This window comes from Pinus tabuliformis, chromosome 2_1, assembly GCF_031772625.1.
Source record: "Pinus tabuliformis cultivar Carrire ecotype Pingquan chromosome 2_1, CPIR1, whole genome shotgun sequence".
NCBI classification, from domain to species: domain Eukaryota; kingdom Viridiplantae; phylum Streptophyta; class Pinopsida; order Pinales; family Pinaceae; genus Pinus; species Pinus tabuliformis.
This window is the reverse complement of record NC_142299.1, coordinates 632,254,346-632,271,532: the sequence shown is the minus strand read 5'-3', so window position 1 is coordinate 632,271,532 and position 17,187 is coordinate 632,254,346.

Here is a 17,187-nt window from a genome sequence, read left to right as displayed (position 1 = left end):
TTAAGCTCGCCCCACAACATTATAACATTATTCATATTTGCATCATTATTTATCAGCATATGCAACTATATAGAAAGAATAATATCAACATCATCAATGCAACGAAATATAAAGGAACAATAGAAGAAAAGAATGCACACTTAGAGACACTAGGTTTGGTCGAAGACCAGGGAAAAACCCACTACGAGGAAAACCCTTGCAAATTCTTCTTCTTCTTAGATCTTCATCAAATGATTTAGCAAAAGAGAGTACACTAATCCATATCTTTATCTATGCAACAAAACAACTAGAACATCCATAACATGAAATTAAACATGATTGTACTTAAAGACCTTGATTCTGAGGACTATAATGCATTGTCATTGACTGTAGTTAACTGTTGGATACTACTGTCACTATGTTGAACACTATTGCATATTGATAACTCATCTTTTGGTCCCGAACACTCCTATAGATACTCTGTGTGAACGTCTAGGACTGGCCTGGATGCTCCTAGGTGAACTGTATGTGGGTTTCCGGGGTCAAACTGAACTACGGAAGCCCTAGCCTCTCGGACGCTCTCTCAGACACTATGTGCGAGCGTCTAAGGATGATTTGGACACTCTCTGGAGAACTAGATGAGTGCGTCTGGGATATATTTGGACACACCTAAGTGAACTATGTGCGAGCGTCTGGGGTTCAACTACACTACGGAAACCCTAGCCTCCCGGACACTCTCATAGGCACCCTGTGTGGGTGTTTGAGACACCTCGGATGCTCCCAAGACCATACTATGCCAGCATCTAAGGAAAAAAACCTTAGTTACATGTCAGCATCAGATACACATAAACCCTAGACAAGCGTGAGCTTCGACCGAGTAGTTACAGACCCTTTTCACGAGCTTTCCTCTGTCAGACCTGTGTGAACCAAACAATAGAAGAGAGAAGAGAGTGTTTGATTGTTATCTCCAAATGAGCTTGAGGCCTCTTCTATTTATAGGCTTTATTAGCATCCACTTGATGTTGAGGCCTACCTATCCAATTGTACATGTGCATTATACATGACTAAATAAATAAATTCAAAAACCAGCTTTTGTTTGTCCAAATAAGGTGATCTTTAGGTCGATTTTGTTCCTCTATAAAAGAGGAATATATTGAAATTAATATATTCATCATATGAGTTGTCCAAAGTGGAATTTGACCGCAGTTGCATAATTTTAACATGGTTAACCATTTCTCTAACAATTGATCGGGAACATAAGTCTTGACCAACTAACGACAGCGTCACCACTCATGAATGTGATCTGAAATGTGAGTAGAATCTAATTGCTTGAAGTTGGTCAAGAGTCTCATTCTAGTTTCATATCTAATGGGAAACTGGAAATATGTGAGGAAGGTGGTGGCTAAAGTGCTAAAATCATGAAACGAATCTCTAGGTAATTCAATATACCAATTAGCTACAGTACCTGTAAAAGATTGTTGGAAAAGATGAAGTTGAATGGGATCATCATTAAGGGATTTCGAAGAACACCATAGATGATACATCATAACGTGCATTGATGGGTCTTCTCTTAGATTCCCATTGAACTTCGGGATATCAGAAGGAAATTTAGTGGGAATAATCGACCACCATGGCAAATGAGAAATGGGGTCATTAGTGAGTCGAGGTAAGTATGGAAATTCAAGAGTAGCCACACAAAAAAAACGTCGATTAAATTCTGTAGGAGGATGACCTAGATATGAAGGAATAACCTAAGCAACAGGCACTTTCATCCTTAGTTAAGGAGGGTTCTGATGGTAAGGAAATTGTGTACCAGGAAAAGGATTTTAAACCAGTATACAAGTGACCTTGTTTTCCAGCCCCAGGATGATGATAAAGTTGCTGGAATAGTTGGGTTTGGATTTGTTTTCCTTAAAAAGGTGCTTGAGGAATACCTTGATACGACCCATACTATTGCCCGATGGGGGTTTGCATTTTCCCATGGTAAAGTGAGTTCAATTGGGATTGCGCCATAATATGAATAATATAACCTATCGAAACTTGAATAGTACCTTGTCCAAGTGGTTGAGAATGTAAGGTACCTTGTACAGGCTAGGTAAACAGGACCTGGGAAGTGCCAGATACCGATGGAAAATGTTGTGATGGAATGAAAGCCTGTAAAGGTTGGCTCACATGTATTTGAGCTTTTTGGGGTGTTGATGGATGGATAGGAATTTGAGACAAAGATGGTGCAGGTTGAGGATTCAACAATCGGTCCCAAAATGAACCAGGTTGAATGGGAAAAGTAGGTTTCCAAACACTGGTAGCCATTCTAGGATAAGGAGGACTATAATAAGGTTGATTACCAATTTGAGGTATACCAAAAATAGGTTTTCCCCCTACCAAAGGAGGAGGGGATGATGGAGGAAACTGTGATCCAAATGGAGGGTACCCAACATAAGAAGAGTTAGGTTGTTGAAGGTAGCCTTGCCCACTGACATAAGGGATAGCCTGCTGCTTGATCGTGGGTGTAGGTGAAGGAAGAGGAGCAGACTATGTGGCATTCATAAGAGAAGTACTAGATGTTATTCCTGAATTAGATGACATGGGAGAGGTCCAGGGACTGGAAGACGCACCATAAAGGTACTGGATAAAGAATGATAACTAGGTGGGACCGACGAGCCACCATATAGATGTGTTTCTGATGATGTTGCAAACATAGATGACGAATCAAAATTCGATCTCTCAACCATAGTGGTGGACATAGGCTAAGAGGTCAGATCAATTCTAGTCATGGTTAGCAATCCTAATGAAGATTACCATGAGAGATCCACGGGTAAGTCCAAAGAATCAAGTAAAGGATTTTATGTCAGAGTCTGAATAGGTGTAAAAGGATCAATCTAATAAAAAAGGAGTCCTTCCTAATGAACAAGAGTAGAAGGGAAAGGCTCTTCTTGCGAGATCTCTTCAATACTCCCAAGTTTTTGTGGAAGAGGTTCATTGTCAGGTCCAAGATATATAGGTTCTATCTGAGACAAAGGAAGAGAAGAGGAAGGTCCTAAAGTAACATGTGAAGATGGCTAAGGCTCCTCAGGTTCAACAACCTTAGGAATCAAAGTGTCTGACTCAGGAAGGTCAGGTTCAATAACCTTAGGCAACAAAGTTTCAGGGACTTCTATTTCGATTGTGTCAGTGTCACCGTCAAGAGTAGATGTAATCTCAAGCTTGGAACTCAAAGGGATAGATGATTCTAGCAGATCAATATCAAGAGGAGGGCCATAAGTAGTTCCCAAAGTTCTTGATTTGGTAGTTGCATCTTCTTATGCTTTTGACGACGGCCAGGAGTAGCCTTTGGTGGAAGAGGAGGCTTATTTTTCATTCTACACGAACGAAGGGGTGGGGGATTTTATTCTTCCATGTTGGATAATAAATTTTATTAACACAAAAATAAATAAATAAAAAATAGGGTAATCTAGGCATAAAGGATTACCAAGAAATCGTGAACTGAAATATACACCTTGGCCAACCAAGGACGACAACCAATCTCCCCAAATGTTTTGTTCAGTGTATCATGATATATAAGTCAACAAAATTAGTTAAATATGGTTGGATAGAAACCTATAGGGGACTCCCAAAATATAATCAATGGTACATGGGAGCGTAGTCCGTAGTAGTGTTGTCTAATGTGTAACCGTTCGAAAAGAGCGTTCCCATATACTTTACGTCCATGGAGCATCATCCAATATGCCCAAAGGTACATGGAGAATTATCATATACACTCACATGTGTGGAACAAGATTTCACCCCCGAGATGCAACACTCGCAAACAACGACAAATCCCACGTTTAACAATGCTGGAACATGTCTCTAGGCTAGACCTCTAAGTGTTTTCGTTAATGTTACAAATTCTCCTTAGGCTGATTCAATAAATTTTATTGTTTATATTTGATTAAGTTTCAATTTTTGGCTCACCACGAATGTCACCTAAATATCCTAAAATGCAAATCTAGCATGAGAAAATGGAAATCTTTCTCTTTCAATGAAAATCTAGCTAAGGAAGGGAAGAAACAATTAGTATGCAGCACACAACATGCAACAAACAAGATGCAAGATGCAATTTCCCTTTCAATATAACTATTCCTATATCAATTCACATACAAAACCCTAAATTCCAATGCAAAATTTTTCTTTTCAACACACTTAATTTTCGAAATGAAGAAAACTAAGATGCAAATGTTTAATCATTGATTCAAATGCACTTTTTAGAATGAGGACTAAAACAACAATTCATCCAAGCGACCAATGACCAAACAAAATCAGTTTGCAAGCGACCAAATGATAAGAACAAAGAAAAATCAAAACCAATTCTTACCAAAGGAAATCAACACAAATGAAAACCAAATGGAGGCTTTAGAGAGACCACAAGACACTCAAGACTCAGGGAAGGTCAGTTGGAAGTAGGCTGATCAAAGAGACACTCAAAAACAAGGGAAATTTTTGTGCAAAAATAGGGGCCAATGCTGGTGCAAAAGAGGCACCAATGCTTTGAAACATAGGTACAAAGTGGGTCCAGGTAAGGTGCAACGCTTTGTCAAAGGCACTGGGGGTGTGTTGCTCCAGGAATGGGGGATTACGACACAAAAATTGCAAAAGAGACTCAATGAGATCACTTCCTAGGTCTTCCCTTTTATGGGTAAAGCAACAAAGGTCTATCAAAGAGGTAATCAAACACAATGGACAAAGGAACCACCAAGGGAATACATTGATCCCTAGTATGGTCACCAATTTGTTATACAAGATTTACGATTGCGGACAAAAGTATCTCCCCTAGGTTTGGTGGCTAACCTAGAAAAATAAAGAAACAAGGAACCCAATGCTTTCCTTAAATTAAATAGATGATTAAGGAATTTAGACTTCTGTGATCCATAACATTGTCTGGATAATCTTCGGCAAAATCACATAATCAATCTTTTGTCGACGCGTTTCGAACCAACCAGTGTGGTTCATCGTCAGGACAAGTTGAAGAACTGATCTGGCTTAGCTTGATTAAATAGAGTGTGCAGAGACTCCAACGGCTATATTGCAACGGCTAATTTTGACCTGAGGATCAAAGTCAAACCCCTGATTTTTATTAATAGAAGCATATAATTTATTATTATTAGTTAATTGAATAATAAATTTATTGTTTAAATATAATGGTCATTATATCTTCATATTTATTAAATAACCTATATTTATTATTATCCCCAAATTATTTAAATATAAATAAATAGTATTAAATTACTATTATTCTTAGAATTTAGTTACAATGGGTAACTGTGTATTTATTTAATAATAACTGTTTAAATCAAAGGGTCCAAAGGTAAACTAGATATAATGGTAATTAATAAATTATGGTAAACTAAAAATAATGGTCATTAATAAATTAAATCCATTGCAAACTTCGCTCCTCCTTATCTTGAATGCTCTAATTATAGCTCTAATTGCCAAAATTAGAACCTACGCAGTCAAATAACTCAAGGCAAGAAACTACAAGATCTATGCAGTATCATCCAAAAACTTTATTCAATAGATCAACATGGTATTGAAATATATGAAATCACAACATCACATATAGGAAAACATAGAAACAAATTAATATAAATGGAAGGAGTTACAACCATAAATAGGTGTTGATCTTGTAGAAGAGCTCCTCCAAGGCTGAATTTTCCTTTCCTTGTCACAATGTATACCTCAAATCACCCTAATTGCATGAAATGAAACCTCTCACAACAACAACATACGGGTAGAATCACTCTCCAAAAGCCAACCCCTTGCATATGGAAGGTTGTAAATATATAGAGGAGTGGGGTAAGTTTGGATTTCTTATCCAATTACCAATCTAAGGTTTTATATCCACCTTTGATGGGAGGATGGCATCAAAGGATAAGGGATGGAAACTCCAAAGTAGGGTAGGATATGATCTAAATGTTTTATATGAGGTAAATGGTTGTAACAAATTCTAGAAGCTTCTGGAAGAGGAAGCTTCTAGAATTTCTCTCTTTTTCCTGAATTGCTAGACCGATGCAGGTGCAAAGGGGAGAAACTTTTAGGTGATCAATGTAGGCCATAATGGAGCAACCTATAGATGAAAATTATCCAATAGGAGGCTAGGATGCATTGGTCCTAAAACTGGCTCAAATGATGTAGTTTCAGGCAGAAACTCTAGGGAATGAAAGAAGCATGCTTAGGAATTTGTGCAAGATGATGACAAGGGGGGATAAGATTTTTATTGATCCCATTAGGAGGACTATTAATCAGATGTGACAAAATGACCTATAACACTTTGCATTCACGCGCATGAGTTATGGCCATAATGTGCACACATGCATTTAATTTGTTTTTTTTATCTTTCTAAACTATGTACTCTAGGTGGAGAGATTATGTGCAATTTTGATTGCATACATTTTAGTTTTAAATGTATATTAATAATAGGATACATGTTTGAAAATTCATGCAAAACGGAATTAAATTTGTTCAATATAAATGATGTAACTATACTTTTCATCATAGTAACCATTAAAAATACACCTATGTAACACATGCACTAAAGTTTTGATATAAGTGGTTACATATCGCAATCATTATTGAATGGTTTTTTCATTGATTCCAACGTCGATTATTGAACTCTCTTAATATATGTCATGGATCACATCAATTAGAAACTACAATATAAAATAAGCCTTGGAATGATGGCGTGAATCCCTAAAAGCTCTACACTTGTTGAAGTTTTTAAGGATGGAGATTAGTGAGTTTTCTCTGGAAACCACCATCAATTGATGATCCTCATCATGTTGATTCTAACAATATATGGAATTTATTGCAAATTCCTCACAATTGAGGAGACATGAAAAATCAAAGGTAAAAGCCCCCATCCTATGGTCAAAGTCCCTAAGACTAAGATGATGTGGTAACTCACTATTTGATGTCCAAGGAAGAGTTTTATTAGATATTGAATTAAATTGGTTAATATCAATGTGATTGTGGGTTTTGGGTATCATGTCATTGTCAATATAAAGCATACATCATTATTGATCAATTCGGCCTCCTCCATTAGTCTAAAGGACATATTGTTGCTCACACTCAAGGTCGTTCTCACAAGAATTAAGGGCACATGATCTTGTATAAATAGAGGATATGATTAGCCTCTTAAAATTGAATGATGATATAAGCTAAGAAAGGAGTTAGCCTTTGAATGATGTCGGCCCTATGGAGAATAGAACCATCTTAATGTGGCTGGATTTTGCTCTTATTATTTGTGTTGTTTTGGTATAGGACTTTCATTGGTGGCACAGTAAATCAAAGGACATTTTCTATACATTTTTTTTGAGTCTACGACTTCACTCTCATGTTTTTTTTAATTGGGTTGAAGGGGATTAATTGTTTATCCATTCCTATGCACACCTTTATTTTTAGTTTGTTACTCTTTGTCCCTATTCTGTCCCTAAATTTTATGTTGGTTCAGTCTCATCTGCCCCTATTTTGGCCCTAATTCAAACCTAGTTCTAAACTCTATTCTAACCCTAAATATTGTGTTGGTTGGTCCCTCATTCCAACTTGGTTCTAACATATGTTTTGGCACTTTTTCAGGCCCTCCTTCAACCTTTCTTTTCTACCTTTAAAACTATTCCATCTCATTCCTAACTTTGTCTTAATTAACTCTAAGTTTGAATCCTAATATTGTTTGGTTCAGGCCCTAAACCTCACCATCATTTGGCCCTCAATATCACTATGATCTAGGATATATATTCTACCATTTTTCATTGTATATTTAGCCCTTATTGGGCAGTGGATCCCCTGCATAACGGTTTTGGGGCTTAAAGCCCACAATTTTCGGTAATGGTATTGTAAAGGCTCTACGAAGTGCGCGAAGTGTGAATTGTAATGAGTCAAGTCAAAGGGTTTTCCGCCCTCAAATAATGTAAGGTAATGTAAAGTGAGTCGGCCTGCCCATGGTCCGAAGACCATGTGAATGTATAAATAGAGCAAAGCTCTAAGATGTAAAGGAGTTCGGAAGGTCGGAAGTTAGGAAGAGCGAGTAAGCAAGAAAGCGTCTGTAAATTTGTGTCTAGGGTAGTAGAGTAGATAGAGGTTTTGCAGCTGTGTGTGCGGAAGCCTGGTAGAGTCCGCAGCTGTGTGCGCGGACCCCTGCAGCTGTGTGCGCAGGGTAGGAAGTGGATTGTAACTGGAAGAAGCATTAATAAAGATAAGTTGGTTTTGAACATTGTGTATCTGTTTCTATATTTCTGTTTATGCATCTGTTTACAGTTTATGATTGTGCGCATGTCTGTTTATGTTGAATGGTAAATGGAAGTATTGGGCCCACTTAATTTAATTCAAGATCTATAATAATAATAAGCACAGTAAAGGGTAAAGAACATTTGCGCTCTTCATTTAAGCCGCGCGAAGGTAGTTTCACTGGACAGACAGCTGTGCGGAAGTAGTGCAACACGTAGAGTGGGATCGCGAGCCTTCCAAGACCCATCAAGACATCCCAAGGGTGCGGAAACCTGGTTCCAGCACCCTCCCATACTACCTCGGGTGAGACCTCAGTCCGCGCTCCGCTAATTATTGCCGAAAGGGACGATAGTTTAGGGATTTGTTTGGCTAACTCATGAATAAACCTGGGTCAGGCCCCAATAAGCCAACAAATGGTTCTATTGTCGGGACCAGGATCTACCTAAGGGATGTCTGATGTCAGTACATTGGAGCTCTATGAAGAAGGAAATTGAAGATTGGTTGGATAAGAAGCTTCGTAACACAGGAAAACATGACTCCACAGATATCCGAGAAGAGGTGGCTGGATCGCCATGTATATACGGAAATCCATGAGATCTTCTTTGTGACCTTCTCTTCAGTTCTGTATGATTGGATCATAAGGTTAGCTGACAGCCAAGGAAGGTACAAGCTCGATCAACCGATAGTGTGGACTCCGGAGTTAGTACGCAGACTAGAGGCATCAGAAGAAAAGATCGCATGGGCCGTGGACCATTGGCTCGACTAGATAATAGGGGGTTTGTCACTGAGTTTGCGATAGACACAACCATGAGCTATAGCGAAGAAGAATGACGTTTTCTCAAGGGACCGCGAGGTAGGTACATCAAATCCCTGAATACCTGGATTAAGATGTTGTTATGTGAGAAGCGGGTTATGCAAATACATTAATGATTGGAACGACATGAAGCGGAAAGATCTACAAAGGGATCGAAGGGTTAGGAAGCAGTCCTTTAATTTCACCCCGGCGAGCAAGCGAGGAAGAGCGCGCTCAAGTTTCCCAGAGAAGTGCGATCAGTTTGATAAGGCAGTGCATTCCACAATTATCACCTCCACCTATGCCATCACCCACTTCACCTCCATATTTAACCACCCCACCTCCACCAAACCCGCAGTTCAGCATGGCGAGCGTGATCAAGCTACCTGTATTCAAAGGAGTAGGGAATGAGGATCCGGACCAGTTTTTGTTCATGGTAAGAGCAGTGTGGGAAGCCCAAGGAGTCACAGATGACAACATTAAGAAGGCCACATTGGTCAGTGCGTTGCAGGATCGCGCGCTGACCTGGTATATCAAGCTCTCGAATGATCACCTAAATGCAAGAATATCGGAGATCCGAATGCGCTAAATAGAGAATTTAGCCGGCCGAAATCAGAGACACAGTTAATCATCAGATTTAAAGAGATCGTGATGCTTCCAGGTGAGACCCCCTGGGATCTGGATCAGAGACTAAAGAGTACGATCCGCAAGGCTAATATGATGCTAACTGATCTGAAAATGGGGCGCTTAGGCTTCTTGTCTAACTTACAAGAACCTCTCCCACTTCCAAATCTTAAATATTCCCATGTCTTATTGATTAACCAATGTGGAATTAAGAAATTCTTGAAAATATAGGTGCATGCTGGTATTTGTTTTTAACTGATTATATGCCTTAAATTCTATTGTTGTGTTGTAAGTTGATGTTCTCGACTGAAATATAAAATACATATAACAATAAATAAAGCAGCAGAGACAATGCAACGATAAAACAGACACATGAACAGCAATATTAATTTGGAGTTCACCCACAACTCTTGGGCTACACCTCTGTGAGCTCTAGTCAACTCAACTAGGCTCTCTGGGATTATGGTATAAGTCTTTTTTACAATATCTTGGCCTAACTCCTACTGTTTTACATAGAAACAGTGGGTTTAGACACCATGTATTTCCCTGGCTCTTGAAGCTCTAGCTCTTGGCTCTTGGTTCTGACTCTTTGGCTCTGACTCTAGCTCTTCGACTCTGGCTCTAGCTCTAGCTTCTTTCTTCCCTCTATCAGTTTACAACCCTCTTGTCTATTCACTTGACTTCCAAGTGACTCCCTTAGCTGCCTTTTTGCTTCTGCACTACCTCTTTTGCCTTAGATTTCTGCTTCAGCTTCACTTTCAACAACAGAACCACAACAATCAACCTCAACAGCCAACAGTGCCCCCTGTCTCTATCGTTTTGTGGCTTTTTAAGCCAAATCGGTGTTGTTGGTTCATTTTCCCTCTCTGGTTCTCTGTATTCTAGCCACATTCTGCTCAAATCCCTTCTCTGAGCATTAGCAATCATTGCAAAACGACCTCAAGGATGGATGCCACCTATTATGTAACGGATGAGTGCATTGGGCTTGTGAAATCCCTGAAACGTCCGCTTTCTATTAACACAAAGAAATGAACTAACACGAGAAAAATCCACAGAGAACACTGGTCCCCAGACTTCAAATATTCATAATTGCACTTTATAACATTATCGGGTCTGCCCATAATTTCTATCGCAAGTCGCTTCGGCCCTGTTCCAAGGTTTCCCTTCGTATTTGAAAAATACATTAAAACATGGAAAAATCTCGAAAACGACCTTATGGCGGATTTTAAAATAAGATTCATTTGCATTTCGGAACCCTTTCGGGTCCAGTTTCATCGAATCACATATATAAATAACATATAGACCGCTCTTTGTATTGCGCCAACGACATATTGCAATGTGACTTGTCGCAATCGCATATCGCATACGCCTCAGGCCTTTCCATATAGTATGGTCTATGTCAACACCGATTGCGATCCACTGATATCGGCGATCGTGGTATCGCATCGGCATGGTCCCATCGCATGTTATGCCTTCGATTGCCTCCACTAGCCACCGCTGATTGTGATTCGCCGATCAGATCTAGACCGTTTATCAGCCAGATCCGACGACTTCTATGTAGATTTGGTTTAAGCCTCTGATTGGCCTTATTTCCACCATTTCTTCATTTTTTTGGGTCCCGATAATGTTATCCGATAAGTCTAAAACTTCTCCTTTTGCGATGGATTTTTGGATTTTTAGAAGACTTGAAGATTTAGAGGGTTTTTAGGATCCCTTTTTAGGGGATTTTGCTCCTTTTTCCAAAGGATATAGGTAGCTTCATTTTATGATAACTTCTGCATCCTAAGTTAGTTTTTGCCCATTCAAGTTGTAGTAGATTCAGAATGAGACGATCTCTACAATGGGGCTAGTTCCAGGAACTTCCTTGCACTTTCATTTTTCCCCAGTGAGGAACACTTAGACTTAGGAGTCTTATCCAAAATCCATTTTGGATCACTAATGGATGTGCAACACTGTGCGTGGTTTGTGGCGTCTTTGACACCACACCTGAGGACAACACTATCACAGCAAAATCTTTCAACCTAGGCCGAAGCGTTGGAAATGGCGATGAGGTTGCATGAAACACCGATACAGGATCCGGGATTGGGAGTTCAGTAGATCCACACACAGCATCAGAATCTCTGCCTGGAAATGCAGAGCTTGAAGCAGGGTAGGGCACCCCAGCCTGAGGCGCGCGAAGAAGTGTGGTGCATAAAATGCAAAGGCCAGGGCCATGACAAAGACCACTACCCAACCTTTGTGAACTACTTGGCAGGGGGGGACCAATGCCATTGAGACCAAAGGCACAGGTAGGGCCAAGTGTGGCACCCGCGCTCTGGTGCGCGATCTGTCAGGTGGGAGGAAAGCATACGAGAGACAACTGCCACCTGTTGCAGAAGTATACACAAACTTCGCAGTAGCTGTTTTGTAATTTCTGTAGATCAGTAGGCCACGATGAGCGTACATGTAGGAGCTATGAGTTAACGATGGATCGGACTCCAACTTATCGAATGCAGACAGAAACGTGAGCCCTTGACCCAACAGTGGTAATGGTGCACGATGGATTTCAAGGGCGAGGTCGAGGATGAGGAGGAATGGGGCCAGGAAGGGGCCATGGACAGTTAATCTATTACAATTGCGGAGGACTAGGACACTACGCTCGCGATTGCACCAACCCAAAGAGAATATCTTGTTTATATTGTGCTCAGTTCAATCATAAAGAAGTAGATTGTCCTACATTGATCGCGCAGATGCGAGAAAAAGGGTTACTTCAGCCTACTCCAATGTAGAATATTCAAATGATGAGGTCTGAACCCCGCGAAGAAGATCCAAATGTGAATATGGTGCTCAAGAGTGGTGCAACCATAGGGGAAGATAAGGGAAAGCAGCCCGAGGAAGATACATGGGTTCGCAAGGCTCCTAGAAAGGAACCTGAGTTTGACTTGTAACGCGTAAAGAAGACATTTATGGAAGCTAAGAAGAGCTTCATGGAGGCCTCTACCTCAGGTAGTAAGGATCAACCAGAGCCAGGAATGGGTCCTTCTATGCTTACTACCTTGTAGAGAAATGTATGAAACTGTTGTGTGATAATAAGGAAATTAAAGTACTACAGGAGTTGATAACTAGGTGCGCAGGGTCAGGGGAACCGCGCGTAGTCTAGAAACTAGGAAAGCATACATTGTGCACCGAGAGGGAGATGAGATTAACGGCGTAGATTGGCAAATATCAAATGGATCAGGTAATCCTAGACCTGGGGTGAGACGCAAATGTGTTACCAAAGCAGATGTGGGAACGCATGGGCAGGCCCGCGTTGTAGTGGTCCGCCATCCAATTGCGAATGGAAAACCAACCTAAAATTTTGCCCATGGGGAGACTGCAAGGGGTAACAGTGGATATCTAAGGCGCGAGCACGTAGACAGACTTTGAAGTGATAGAGAATTTTGATGATAGCAATCCTTGTCCTGCATTGCTAGGAATAGACTGGGCCACTGATATGAATGGAGTCATCAATCTGAAGAAGCGGAAGATGATATTCGAGAAAAAGTCCATACGCGTAGTCATTCCGCTAGATCCAGCTGAAGGGATGTAATACACTGAGCCGGTGCACGACGATGACAAGGATGATGAGCTAAACTGCATTTATCAGATCACTACGTGTGGACAAGATTCGGTGAATACAACGGCAGATAGATGAATTTCATGGGAGCGCGATAGCTCCTGTACCTCAGATTTGGATGAAGAAATTGAAAGATGGCAGAATTGGTTGCACGAAGTGATGACACTTAATTGCAATATGTTGATAAGATCACTGTGCTGTGTGACTACAGAAGTGCGCGACTTACCAATATATGATGGGGTATCCGCGGTAGAATAATTTGAGCACGCGGTGCCTGAGCAACAACGGTTTGATGCATTAACATGGGCGCTGCGTGCGGCACTAAGGAATGGTGGAAGACATATCAAGGAAGTTTGGGAAGTTGGAGCGAATGTTGTAGGATGATGCGCGTACGTTTTGGAAGACCCCAACTAAGGCAGATTGATGGAAAAGGGCAGAACAGCTTGCATGCACACCTTTGCCGATGGGTACAAACGTATACCAAACAGATTGTTCCAGCACACAGCAGTATTACAATAGCAGGCCAGAACAGGGTGCATTGGCAGAAGAAAAGGATCGCACTACCAAGTGTGAGAAAGGAATCATTCACCAAGGTACATGAAGTCATGAATAGGGGACAACGGATACAATGTACAAAATGGGACCTATGTGTCCCAGCGGTCAGATGGGCGTATACAACACTATGCCAGAACTTGGCTGCAAAGTCAAGTTCGAGGTTGCAGAATGGTATAGGAACTTATGTCCCTGAAGAACCTCCGCAAGAGGCCGGGGATGTAGTAATACCAGTAAAGAGAATTGTGCACGAAATCTAGACTGAAGAGATCACAAGACCGTACGAAGAGGAGTATGAATGGATTCAGGAAGCCATTCGGCAAGGAAATGCGTAACTTCTCAAACTAGAAAGAAATAGGGTGCTACTGAGAACAAATAGTATGATGCTGGATGCGGAGATTAAGTAGTTGGAAAGGGAACTAAAGGAATAATTTCTGAACGGAAAATCTAAAGAGTTGCAACTGGATGCGCGCAAACCTAAGGATGGATTGGAGGAATATCGCCGCGAGCTAGTTGATCGAATGTCGTGGTTAAGGCCACACCTTACTCAGGACGAAAATCAGGAGAATGTGTTGCATACAACAACGAGCCTAGTGACGATAATAAAGACTGTGTCACGGCTTGTTCTCCAAGACACGATAGCGGTGCACCAAGGGGGTGCGACCACCTAACTAGCCGAAGAGGAGACAGTCTCACCACTCCAGATAGTTGAAAGAGAGTGCAGGACTATAAAACAGTCTATTAGGGAGCTGCGCGACAACAGGGGTGCGTGTAGGGTCGGTATGTCACAAGGGTCGCGATCGCGCAGAAGGGGCTGCGCTGCTGTGCAGATAAACAAGGAAGTGACCGTTGGTGTCACTGTTCATGACAAGATGTCCAAGTTAAGGCAAAAAGGAGCAGGTGGTGGGAAATTAAGATACGAATTAAGAGCCAGATTCGGAACGCTCTACCATAAATCTCACATTAATGACTTGAATAAGGGGGGAACGGTCGAATTTGAATTTCAACAGGCCTATAAATCACAACTAGTCATCCACAGAACAAACCATGGCATCTTGAGAATTAAGTTATCGTGCTATCCAATAGGTATGGACCCGTCGAACTTTGATGCTTTGAGATTAAGCCCAGTGTTTGCAACATTGACAAAAGAGACGCAAGGCCTTCTAGACAAATGTCAATAGCCAAGGATGTCGCACCAAGGCCAATGCCAATGGTGGGAGATGTACCAGAAATTCCCAGATAGGTAATAGGACCAGTTTGGATTTCGCCACGAAACCCGCAGTCTGGTAAGTGATCTATGAAAGATAAGGGCAAGACGGTGAATCTTGAGACAAAAGACGGAATTCCATTTAAAAGTTCGTCTCTGGGTCACATGCCCATGATGAAACTTGAAGATTGGGACCTCGTGGACAACAACAACTCTCTTGCAAAAATGCAACACAAGCTTCAGCAGACATTGAGTATACTGAACCAGAGATCCCAAGCTTGTCGTTCTTGCACAAAAAATTCACACATTTGACATCTCAGCTAGAGCTAAAATCCTATGAGTGGTCACTTTTTTTTAACCTAGTAGAGCAGAATGAGCATTATCAGTTAAGCGAATTAGTAGGGGCAATGGAGCAGGAGCTTGAAAAAGCATTGCAGGAGGCAATGATGGAGCAACAGATTGTAGTGCATCACTCAAAGGGATGGCGAACCACAAAGCCTTGGCAACGTGACTTGCCACACCGACGGGGTGACTCGAGGGCGAGTCACGATGTTTATGTTGGGGGCTTATTGGGAAGAAGATCCCCTGCGTAACGATTTTGGGGCTTAAAGCCCACAGTTTTGGGTAATGTCATTGTAAAGGCTCCGCAATAGCTAAACCATTCACATGAACACACAATCCATCAATTGAGCAACATATACATATTGACACCGATATTTTTATGTGGGAACCCAAAGGGAGAAAACCAACAATCTATTTATTATTATGATGTAATTTAAGCACCTACTTAAATACATCAAGTTGGTTGTGAGCACCCACTCATAGGAGGCCCCAACCCCTTCAAAATAGCAAGTCAACACTTTCTAAGAGACACAACTGATCCAGGTGGATATTGGTGGCTAGCCACCTAGTCCACCTAGACCTCCATTCGATTTCACCATTTTCCTTGATTATAGCAACATTTACTATTTTTAGCATTTTTTCGGGTCCTAAACTTTCGGAGTTGTTTTGACCCCCAAAATGACATTTTTTTAGGCTGCAACAAGCCTATAACTAGAGGCACGAGCCTATCAAAAATACTATAATACTCGAAGATATCTTTCTAACGAGGTATCATACACGAAAACGGAGATCATATGACCAAGTTACAACCTTCGGAAGTTAGCTACCCAACTAACCCGAACAGGGCCCACAAACTCTTGGCGTTCCATCTCTTGGGGTTAGGTTTTTGGTTGTTTAGGGTTTCCCATTGTTATTCAATAATAAAAAGGCCATTGAGCCTCATTATAAGACAATCAAAATGCATTTAACCACCACACCTCTTCTCAAAGATAAGCTACCATCCCTCGAGCTAGTTTATTTCCATTTTTTATGTAAGCATATTTCAGTTCTTTGATATTAATGAAATGAAGTTTTTTTTATGTTGCACCCCTATGTTTATGTTTATGTATGTATTCTATTTCATTCCTGCATAAGTCTGGGTCAATGGTATCAAAACAATTTTTCCTTTCTCTATTTTTCTTTGCATGTCCCCAATGAGGTCAAGGTATAAGAAGTTAGGGCTTGAACTGGTTGAACCTTTGCAAGACTAGCCTCACAAACCCCGACGACCTCCCATGGCAAAAGAAAAGAAAGACGAAGGAGTAGGAGATCCTTTAAAAATATTGCTTGGAGAATCCCTCGAGTGACAAAGGAACACGCTGATGGACAACTTCTCCCAGATACTTCGGTAATTACCCACACGCAACGCATCTTCTTCCAGAAGCCACTCTAGAGGTGCCACTCCCTTTAAGGTACAAGTCAACTTAGACATCCTCATATCTGAAGGCTAGATAGATGCGGATGTCATAGATAAATGGTTAAATCTGTTAGAAGGATATTTTTCTAATCGGGAAAATATTACTTTTTCACTCTTTAAAGTAGCCCCCCACGTCAAGGACTGGTGGGAAACCTATTGTGAGAAGAGGGATGAGAGGGAACCCTCACTATTTTCAGTCACACCCACTTAGAATTCTTTCCAAGACACCATCAAGTAGCAGTATTACCATGTCAGGAGCTATGAAGATAAATGCATAAAGTGGACCACGTTACGACATGGAAGGGAACAATACATCCCGGAGTTCAAAAATATTTTTCATACCCTTCATATGAAGTTGGGTATCAAGGATTCTGAGTGGCATT